The following is a 9,378-nucleotide window of genomic DNA, read 5'->3' as shown; positions in this document are numbered from 1 at the left end:
CTAGCAATATATACTTGTCTTATATAAAACCTCAAGTAATAGGTTTGGTAACACCCTTGAAATAATATTTTCTCTCATTTATTAAATACTTTGTATTTCCACTTTTTACCTTGAGTCACAAAGAAATAATAAATCTAGTTAATATGCTAATATTGAGGACAAGTTTGACATGGCATATAGGTTAGTTGGGGCTTTTTGCACATTTAGGTGATGGGGAGCACTATTTGCCATTATTATAAACCAAAGTAATATAGATGTTGTATGGGTGTTAATGTGAGGATAATTTTGCCCCTAGACAAGGATGGGTATGTTTGGGGCCTTGGACATCATCTAAGGAGAAACACCATTATTATCCCAGGGCATACGAGTGGTTTAGGTTGGTTTAGTAATAGTACAGACTGTGCACATGGTACAAAACCACCTCCCAGTGCCCCTAAGGTGAACGATTGGCCTAGTGGTGCTCATCGCCAACATCAAGGTTTCTTGTTGGTGGCTAGTGTCCTACTTACTAATGTCTACTACCTAATATTGTGACATTTTGATAGATCGATGTGCCAACAACTAATACATTGCATTAGTGTTGGTTGACCTTGAGGTGTCCTTGATACAGTTAGCCCGAAATTTGACCTAGACTTGGTGGACTATAGTCCCCAACCATGGAGTGAGAGTCCTTGAACCCCCTATCTAGATGAGCTAATGGATAATGTAGGATGATATGCTAATATCGAGGACATTGAGCTTGACATGGCATGTAGGTTAGTTGGGGCTTTTTGCACATTTAGGTGATGGGGAGCACTATTTGCCATCATTATAAACCAAAGGAATATAGATGTTGTATGGGTATTAATGTGAGGATAATTTTGCCCCTGGACAAGGATGGCGTTGTTTGGGGCCTTGGACATCATCTAAGGAGAAACACCATTATCATCCCAGGGCGTACGAGTGGTTTTGGTTGGTTTAGTAATAATACAGACTGTGCACATGATACAAAAACACCTCCCAGTGCCTCTGAGATGAACGGTTGGCCTAGTGGTGCTCATCGCCAACATCAAGGTTTCTTGTTGGTGGCTAGTGTCCTACTTACTATTGTTTACTACCCCATATTGCGACATTTTGATAGGTCGATGTGCCAACAACTAATACATTGCATTAGTGTAGGTTGACCTTGTTAAGGTGTCCTTCATACAGTTAGCCTGAAATTTGACCTCTCGATGGACTATAGTCCCCAACCATGGAGTGAGAGTCCTTGAACCCTCTATCTCCATGAGCTAAATTATGGATAATGTAGGATGATATGCTAATATCGAGGACATGTTTGACATTTTGATAGGTCGATGAAACAACAACTAATACATTGCATTAGTGTTGGTTGACCTTGAGGTGTCCTTGATACAGTTAGCCCGAAATTTGACCTAGACTTGATGGACTATAGTCCCCAACCATGGAGAGTCCTTGAACCCCCTATCTAGATGAGCTAATGGATAATGTAGGACGATATGCTAATATCGAGGACAAGCTTGACATGGCATGTAATAATACCTGATTATCATCCTAGGGCCTACGACTGGTTTTGGTTGGTTTAGTAATAATATAGACTATGCACATGGTACAAAACCACCTCCGAGTGCCTCTAAGGTGAATGGTTGGCCTAGTGGTGCTCATCGCCAACATCAAGTTTTCTTGTTGGTGGCTAGTGTCCTACTTACTAATGTCTACTACCTAATATTGTGACATTTTGATAGGTCGATGTACCAACAACTAATACATTGAATTAGTGTAGGTTGACCTTGTTAAGGTGTCTTTCATATAGTTAGCCTAGACCAAAGTAATATAGATGTTGTATGGGTGTTAATGTGAGAATAATTTTGCCCCTAGACAAGGATGGCTTTGTTTGGGGCCTTGGACATCATCTAAGGAGAAACACCATTATCATCCCAGGGCATACGAGTGGTTTTGGTTGGTTTAGTAATAATACAGACTGTGCACATGGTACAAAAACACCTCCCAGTGCCTCTAAGATGAACGGTTGGCCTAGTGGTGCTCATCGCCAACATGAAGGTTTCTTGTTGGTGGCTAGTGTCCTACTTACTAATGTCTACTACCCAATATTGTGACATTTTGATAGGTCGATGAACCAACAACTAATACATTGCATTAGTGTAGGTTGACCTTGTTAAGGTGTCCTTCATACAGTTAGCCTGAAATTTGACCTCTCGATGGACTATAGTCCCCAACCATGGAGTGAGAGTCCTTGAACCCTCTATCTCCATGAGCTAAATTATGGATAATGTAGGATGATATGCTAATATCGAGGACATGTTTGACATTTTGATAGATCGATGTACCAACAACTAATACATTGCATTAGTGTTGGTTGACCTTGAGGTGTCCTTGATACAGTTAGCTCGAACTTCGACCTAGACTTGATGGACTATAGTCCCCAACCATGGAGTGAGAGTCCTTGAACCCCCTATCTACATGAGCTAATGGATAATGTAGGATGATATGGTAATATCGAGGACATTGAGCTTGACATGGCATGTAGGTTAGTTGGGGCTTTTTGCACATTTAGGTGATGGGGAGCACTATTTGCCATCATTATAAACCAAAGGAATATAGATGTTGTATGGGTATTAATGTGAGGATAATTTTGCCCCTAGACAAGGATGGCTTTGTTTGGGGCATTGGACATCATCTAAGGAGAAACACCATTATCATCCCAGGGCGTACGAGTGGTTTTGGTTGGTTTAGTAATAATACAGACAGTGCACATGGTACAAAACCACCTCCCAGTGCCTCTAAGATGAATGGTTGGCCTAGTGGTGCTCATCGGCAACATCAAGGTTTCTTGTTGGTGGCTAGTGTCCTACTTACTATTGTTTACTACCCAATATTGCGACATTTTGATAGGTCGATGTGCCAACAACTAATACATTGCATTAGTGCTGGTTGACCTTGACATGTCCATGATACAATTAGCCCGAAATTTGACCTAGACTTGATGGACTATAGTCCCCAACCATGGAGTGAGAGTCCTTGAACCCCCTATCTAGATGAGCTAATGGATAATGTAGGATGATAATGTGAGGATAATTTTGCCCCTGGACAAGGATGGGTATGTTTGGGGCCTTGGACATCATCTAAGGAGAAACACCATTATCATCCCAGGGCATACGAGTGGTTTTGGTTGGTTTAGTAATAATACAGACTGTGCACATGGTACAAAAACACCTCCCAGTGCCTCTAAGGTGAACGGTTGGCCTAGTGGTGCTCATCGCCAACATCAAGGTTTCTTGTTGGTGGCTAGTGTCCTACTTACTAATGTCTACTACCCAATATTGTGACATTTTGATAGGTCGATGAACCAACAACTAATACATTGCATTAGTGTAGGTTGACCTTGTTAAGGTGTCCTTCATACAGTTAGCCTGAAATTTGACCTCTCGATGGACTATAGTCCCCAACCATGGAGTGAGAGTCCTTGAACCCTCTATCTCCATGAGCTAAATTATGGAGAATGTAGGATGATATGCTAATATCGAGGACATGTTTGACATTTTGATAGATCGATGTACCAACAACTAATACATTGCATTAGTGTTGGTTGACCTTGAGGTGTCCTTGATACAGTTAGCTCGAACTTCGACCTAGACTTGATGGACTATAGTCCCCAACCATGGAGTGAGAGTCCTTGAACCCCCTATCTACATGAGCTAATGGATAATGTAGGATGATATGGTAATATCGAGGACATTGAGCTTAACATGGCATGTAGGTTAGTTGGGGCTTTTTGCACATTTAGGTGATGGGGAGCACTATTTGCCATCATTATAAACCAAAGGAATATAGATGTTGTATGGGTATTAATGTGAGGATAATTTTGCCCCTAGACAAGGATGGCTTTGTTTGGGCATTGGACATCATCTAAGGAGAAACACCATTATCATCCCAGGGCGTACGAGTGGTTTTGGTTGGTTTAGTAATAATACAGACAGTGCACATGGTACAAAACCACCTCCCAGTGCCTCTAAGATGAATGGTTGGCCTAGTGGTGCTCATCGGCAACATCAAGGTTTCTTGTTGGTGGCTAGTGTCCTACTTACTATTGTTTACTACCCAATATTGCGACATTTTGATAGGTCGATGTGCCAACAACTAATACATTGCATTAGTGCTGGTTGACCTTGACATGTCCATGATACAATTAGCCCGAAATTTGACCTAGACTTGATGGACTATAGTCCCCAACCATGGAGTGAGAGTCCTTGAACCCCCTATCTAGATGAGCTAATGGATAATGTAGGATGATAATGTGAGGATAATTTTGCCCCTGGACAAGGATGGGTATGTTTGGGGCCTTGGACATCATCTAAGGAGAAACACCATTATCATCCCAGGGCATACGAGTGGTTTTGGTTGGTTTAGTAATAATACAGACTGTGCACATGGTACAAAAACACCTCCCAGTGCCTCTAAGGTGAACGGTTGGCCTAGTGGTGCTCATCGCCAACATCAAGGTTTCTTGTTGGTGGCTAGTGTCCTACTTACTAATGTCTACTACCCAATATTGTGACATTTTGATAGGTCGATGAACCAACAACTAATACATTGCATTAGTGTAGGTTGACCTTGTTAAGGTGTCCTTCATACAGTTAGCCTGAAATTTGACCTCTCGATGGACTATAGTCCCCAACCATGGAGTGAGAGTCCTTGAACCCTCTATCTCCATGAGCTAAATTATGGAGAATGTAGGATGATATGCTAATATCGAGGACATGTTTGACATTTTGATAGATCGATGTACCAACAACTAATACATTGCATTAGTGTTGGTTGACCTTGAGGTGTCCTTGATACAGTTAGCTCGAACTTCGACCTAGACTTGATGGACTATAGTCCCCAACCATGGAGTGAGAGTCCTTGAACCCCCTATCTACATGAGCTAATGGATAATGTAGGATGATATGGTAATATCGAGGACATTGAGCTTGACATGGCATGTAGGTTAGTTGGGGCTTTTTGCACATTTAGGTGATGGGGAGCACTATTTGCCATCATTATAAACCAAAGGAATATAGATGTTGTATGGGTATTAATGTGAGGATAATTTTGCCCCTAGACAAGGATGGCTTTGTTTGGGGCATTGGACATCATCTAAGGAGAAACACCATTATCATCCCAGGGCGTACGAGTGGTTTTGGTTGGTTTAGTAATAATACAGACAGTGCACATGGTACAAAACCATCTCCCAGTGCCTCTAAGATGAATGGTTGGCCTAGTGGTGCTCATCGGCAACATCAAGGTTTCTTGTTGGTGGCTAGTGTCCTACTAACTATTGTTTACTACCCAATATTGCGACATTTTGATAGGTCGATGTGCCAACAACTAATACATTGCATTAGTGCTGGTTGACCTTGACATGTCCATGATACAATTAGCCCGAAATTTGACCTAGACTTGATGGACTATAGTCCCCAACCATGGAGTGAGAGTCCTTGAACCCCCTATCTAGATGAGCTAATGGATAATGTAGGATGATAATGTGAGGATAACATGTGAATAATACCCGAGGTTCAGATTCCAAGATTTTTTTGTAACTTTGTTATCTTCAAAGTTACAAACAACATGTTTGTTAATTGAAGTGATATTTGATTTCAGCGCTTAGTTTAGCTTTCTTTTAAGGTTTTTTAGTTTAGCAATTTTTTCTTACAACTTATCTTAACATTTGTTGATTATAGTTGTAGCACTCTTACATTAATTAGATAGAATTTTTACTTTAAATTTAGTTCATTTCCATTACTATTTATAATTTTTTTGTTTCATTATGTGTTATTCATTAACCCTACCACAAATTGTTTTAATGCATTGGATATGTTCACTTTCCAATTTTCCAACTTCTCATTAGCATCATTGCCATCCAATACCACATTTAGCATATTCACCTTCACATTAGACTGTTTCTTGCAGAAAAATAAGGACACCTGTAACAGTTTGCAACCCGACTTCCAAGCTTGCCCAAATTCACACGAAACATAAGATAATCCGTGATTCAACGATTTGGGAAACTTTTGAACAGACAGATAATCAGTGATCCGTGTGCTTTGACAATCCGTGATCCGTGTGCTTTGAGAAGCGGATGCACACATTATATCCAATATGGTCGGGGGTATCCTGTAGCATTAACAGGTGAGGCGCATCTGTCAACAACCCTTTCGGACGGCCAAGACATTTTTATAAGCTCTGCATTTAATTCCGTTTTTTTCTGTGAGGCCGATCTTCCATAGTTTTTTCCTAAAACAGGTATGTGTTTAGGCTTTCTGTTTGTTTTATTAAAAAATGTCTCTTTGGATAAATTATTATCATATCCTGTTGCCTGTTCAGATTTTTGGGGCTACCTTTAGATTATATCTTTTTGATTTTGCAGACTTTAAACACATATCTACTAAGCATAGGATGATAAAACGTTGCATTTTCTTGGATCGGATTCTAGCTTAGTTATTTCCTCTGCTTCTGGGCATATGTAACGTTAAGTGCATGTTAATGGAATTTGATTACTTGTTTCTTTGTGTTAAGTACATTGATAAGAGTCATGTGATATTATCCTTTGACCATTTTAGTCGCTTTTATGTAAAGTGATTGGGAGTATTAAGACTCCTCCATTCATTATTTAAATCATGGAAATGATACTAGTAGAATTGAGTGAGATTTTGGGTGAGGTTCTGTAAATTAGACCTTCTTATCCAACTGAATGTGCTATTATTTATTCTCGAGCACCAGAGGATGTGCTTCCTAATGGATAGAAATAATACCTTGTGAATTTATTAAAAACATTCTCCCAGACAGGCCTGCTTCTACTTATGTTTTGGAAAAAACATATCATCTGATTGTTCTAAACATCAAAACCCAATAGCCAAACTCATTCCTATACCTCTTCAATATTTCTCCATTCCAACTAGGCTGAATGATCCTGAATTCAGAGGAAAAGTACCAGCCTTCTTGTCATGCAATCTCAAAACAACTTTGAGGGCTAACCCACCTTCTTTGGATGAAAGGAAGGTATTAACACATCTATTTAGGGTGCATATTTATGTGCAGTTGCGGCTTTTTCAGCACAAGCATACACCACAGTGATGATTCAGTTTTTTGCTTGGGCTGAGGTGAGAAATGGAATTTTATGAACAATGATGCTCAGTGTTCCTAGAACAGAGTTCAGATTATTATCATCCTTGTTGGCATGTGAAGGTTTGTCATGCCTTGTATATTCTCATGATCTATATGTATTCATTAAGTTAGTGAAACTGGAACCTCCCCATTGACATATTTTCATTGCCAAATTTCCAAATGCTATAATAAAAAAAGGTTGTGCAAGGTTGCAGTGAGTGAACTCCAGTGTTTTTGCTGAGGCAGAAGCAATCTGTCAGTCGAAAACCAAAATGCGCCTAAGAATTCGTTATTCTCACATTGGTTGGATGGCCAATATGCAAAAAAATGACAAATAATGATGAACTAGTTCCTAAGATGAACTAGTAGACTTATCATATTCCTAATAATTGTCTACCACTCATTCTCATGATTGATATTCCCAACCTTGGGTACAGGAACACATTCCTTCATGATAGATTCTAAACTATGTTATTTCCCCATGCCTTGGGAATGTACATCTTCACCCCCGCCCCCCTTACTTATGATAACTGTAGATAACATCCTGTTTTGGTCATTCCTCAGACATACACCAAAAATATCAAATTTGAAATTATAAGGCTTTACAACCTCATTTGAAATCTTTATACTTAGGTTTCTAAGTTGATCTAAATTCTCTTATAGATTTCATCTTTGCTCATGGTCTTCCTTTTTCCTGAGGGTTTCATACCCTTCATCCAAGGGTTGTTGGTCACATTTATCAGCTACATTTTCTACCAATTCTACCTTAGCATGTTGGATGTACATATTTAAATCAAATATACTTCCTTCTACGGAACTAAATTCTTCATATAAATGTGCAAAACAAATTTGAAATAAAGTTTTAGTTTCATCCTCTGTTATCCATTCTCCTCCCTCAAATTCTAATTGCATTTTTTCTGGCAACTTGATTTCTACAACATGTTCCATAAGCACTTCAATTAAACCTGTTCCAATATATATCTCATATAATTACTGAGATGCTCCTCTTGGAATTTTATTGTTTCCTCTGCCTCTTAAGTGAAACGCCATATTCTCCACTTCTTTTATGATAGTTTGTAAAGATTTTCTTCCCTCGTGGCCTTCATGACCTACACATGAGCAAAACATATAAGTTTTAAAAACATGAGCATCTTGATCCTCTATTGATTCTCTTGGAATCATTAATTTTTCTGGACATTTCCCATGGTCCATGAGGCTTTCTGCCAGCCTAATTTATTTATCCTTATCATCATCGCCACTCCCTTTTATAATATCTTTTGATATCTTTTCTTTTCCCTTGGCATCATTGTTCTCATCCACTACCATGGCTATCACTGACAATTGTTTAAAATATTCCTCTTTGCTTTCCTATGGTTTTTAAAGGTTGTATTTGTACCGTGTTCCCTTTTCTGGACATCATGTCCATGCCTTCAGTGTGAATTCACATAAATATCACCCACTTTAAAGATACAAGGCCATCTAGCCTCCTCAAGTGTTTCTTCTATCATCTCTTCTTACTGACCTTCCACAACAAATTCTTCACATTCCCTTAGACATTTCATTAATATCTCATCAGCATCCTCTTTCTACTGCTCACTCCACTAGTTTGGACATTTCATACAATCCATGAGACTTTTAGTCAATCTCTCTTCTGCATCTTCTACCCCTCTAAGGGTTGTTCATTGGTCTTGTTCAAAACAACAAACTACTTCATCCTTAGGCTCAACTTCTCTGATCTCTTCTTCTCTCAGTTGTGTACTCAGCAAGTTCTTTATATTCCTCCCAAGCTTTTTGTATTTAGGGAGTTTCATCTTAAAACTCTTTTTTCCTATAAGTAACTTGATGCTTCTCCTCAAGTTCCATTTTTGCCTTTCATCTTCTCATTCCAACAACATTTTCACTAAAATGAGTCCCTCCTTCATCTCAAACATCTCCTTATTAAAATCCTTTTGATTTAATTTCCTTCCCATGTCATTTCTCTTGGCATCCTACTCTCCTCCATTGTGGCTTCCCTTTGAACCTCAATTATGGCCATGAATAGCCATCTCTTTTCCTTCGTTCTTGGGCTATTCCATTTTCCCACTGTGAGATATAGTCAAGCCTTGTAAGAATATGTCTCCATTTCTTGTTACCTAAACGCCCAACCTACTTCTCCATTCCCTGGACTATTGATATTCCCTTGGTTCCCTCCTTTGGAACCCCTTGAGCACTCCTTGT

The sequence above is a fragment of the Pinus tabuliformis genome, chromosome 2_1 (assembly GCF_031772625.1).
Source record: "Pinus tabuliformis cultivar Carrire ecotype Pingquan chromosome 2_1, CPIR1, whole genome shotgun sequence".
In the NCBI taxonomy this organism is placed as follows: domain Eukaryota; kingdom Viridiplantae; phylum Streptophyta; class Pinopsida; order Pinales; family Pinaceae; genus Pinus; species Pinus tabuliformis.
Note: the sequence above shows the minus strand (reverse complement) of the source record.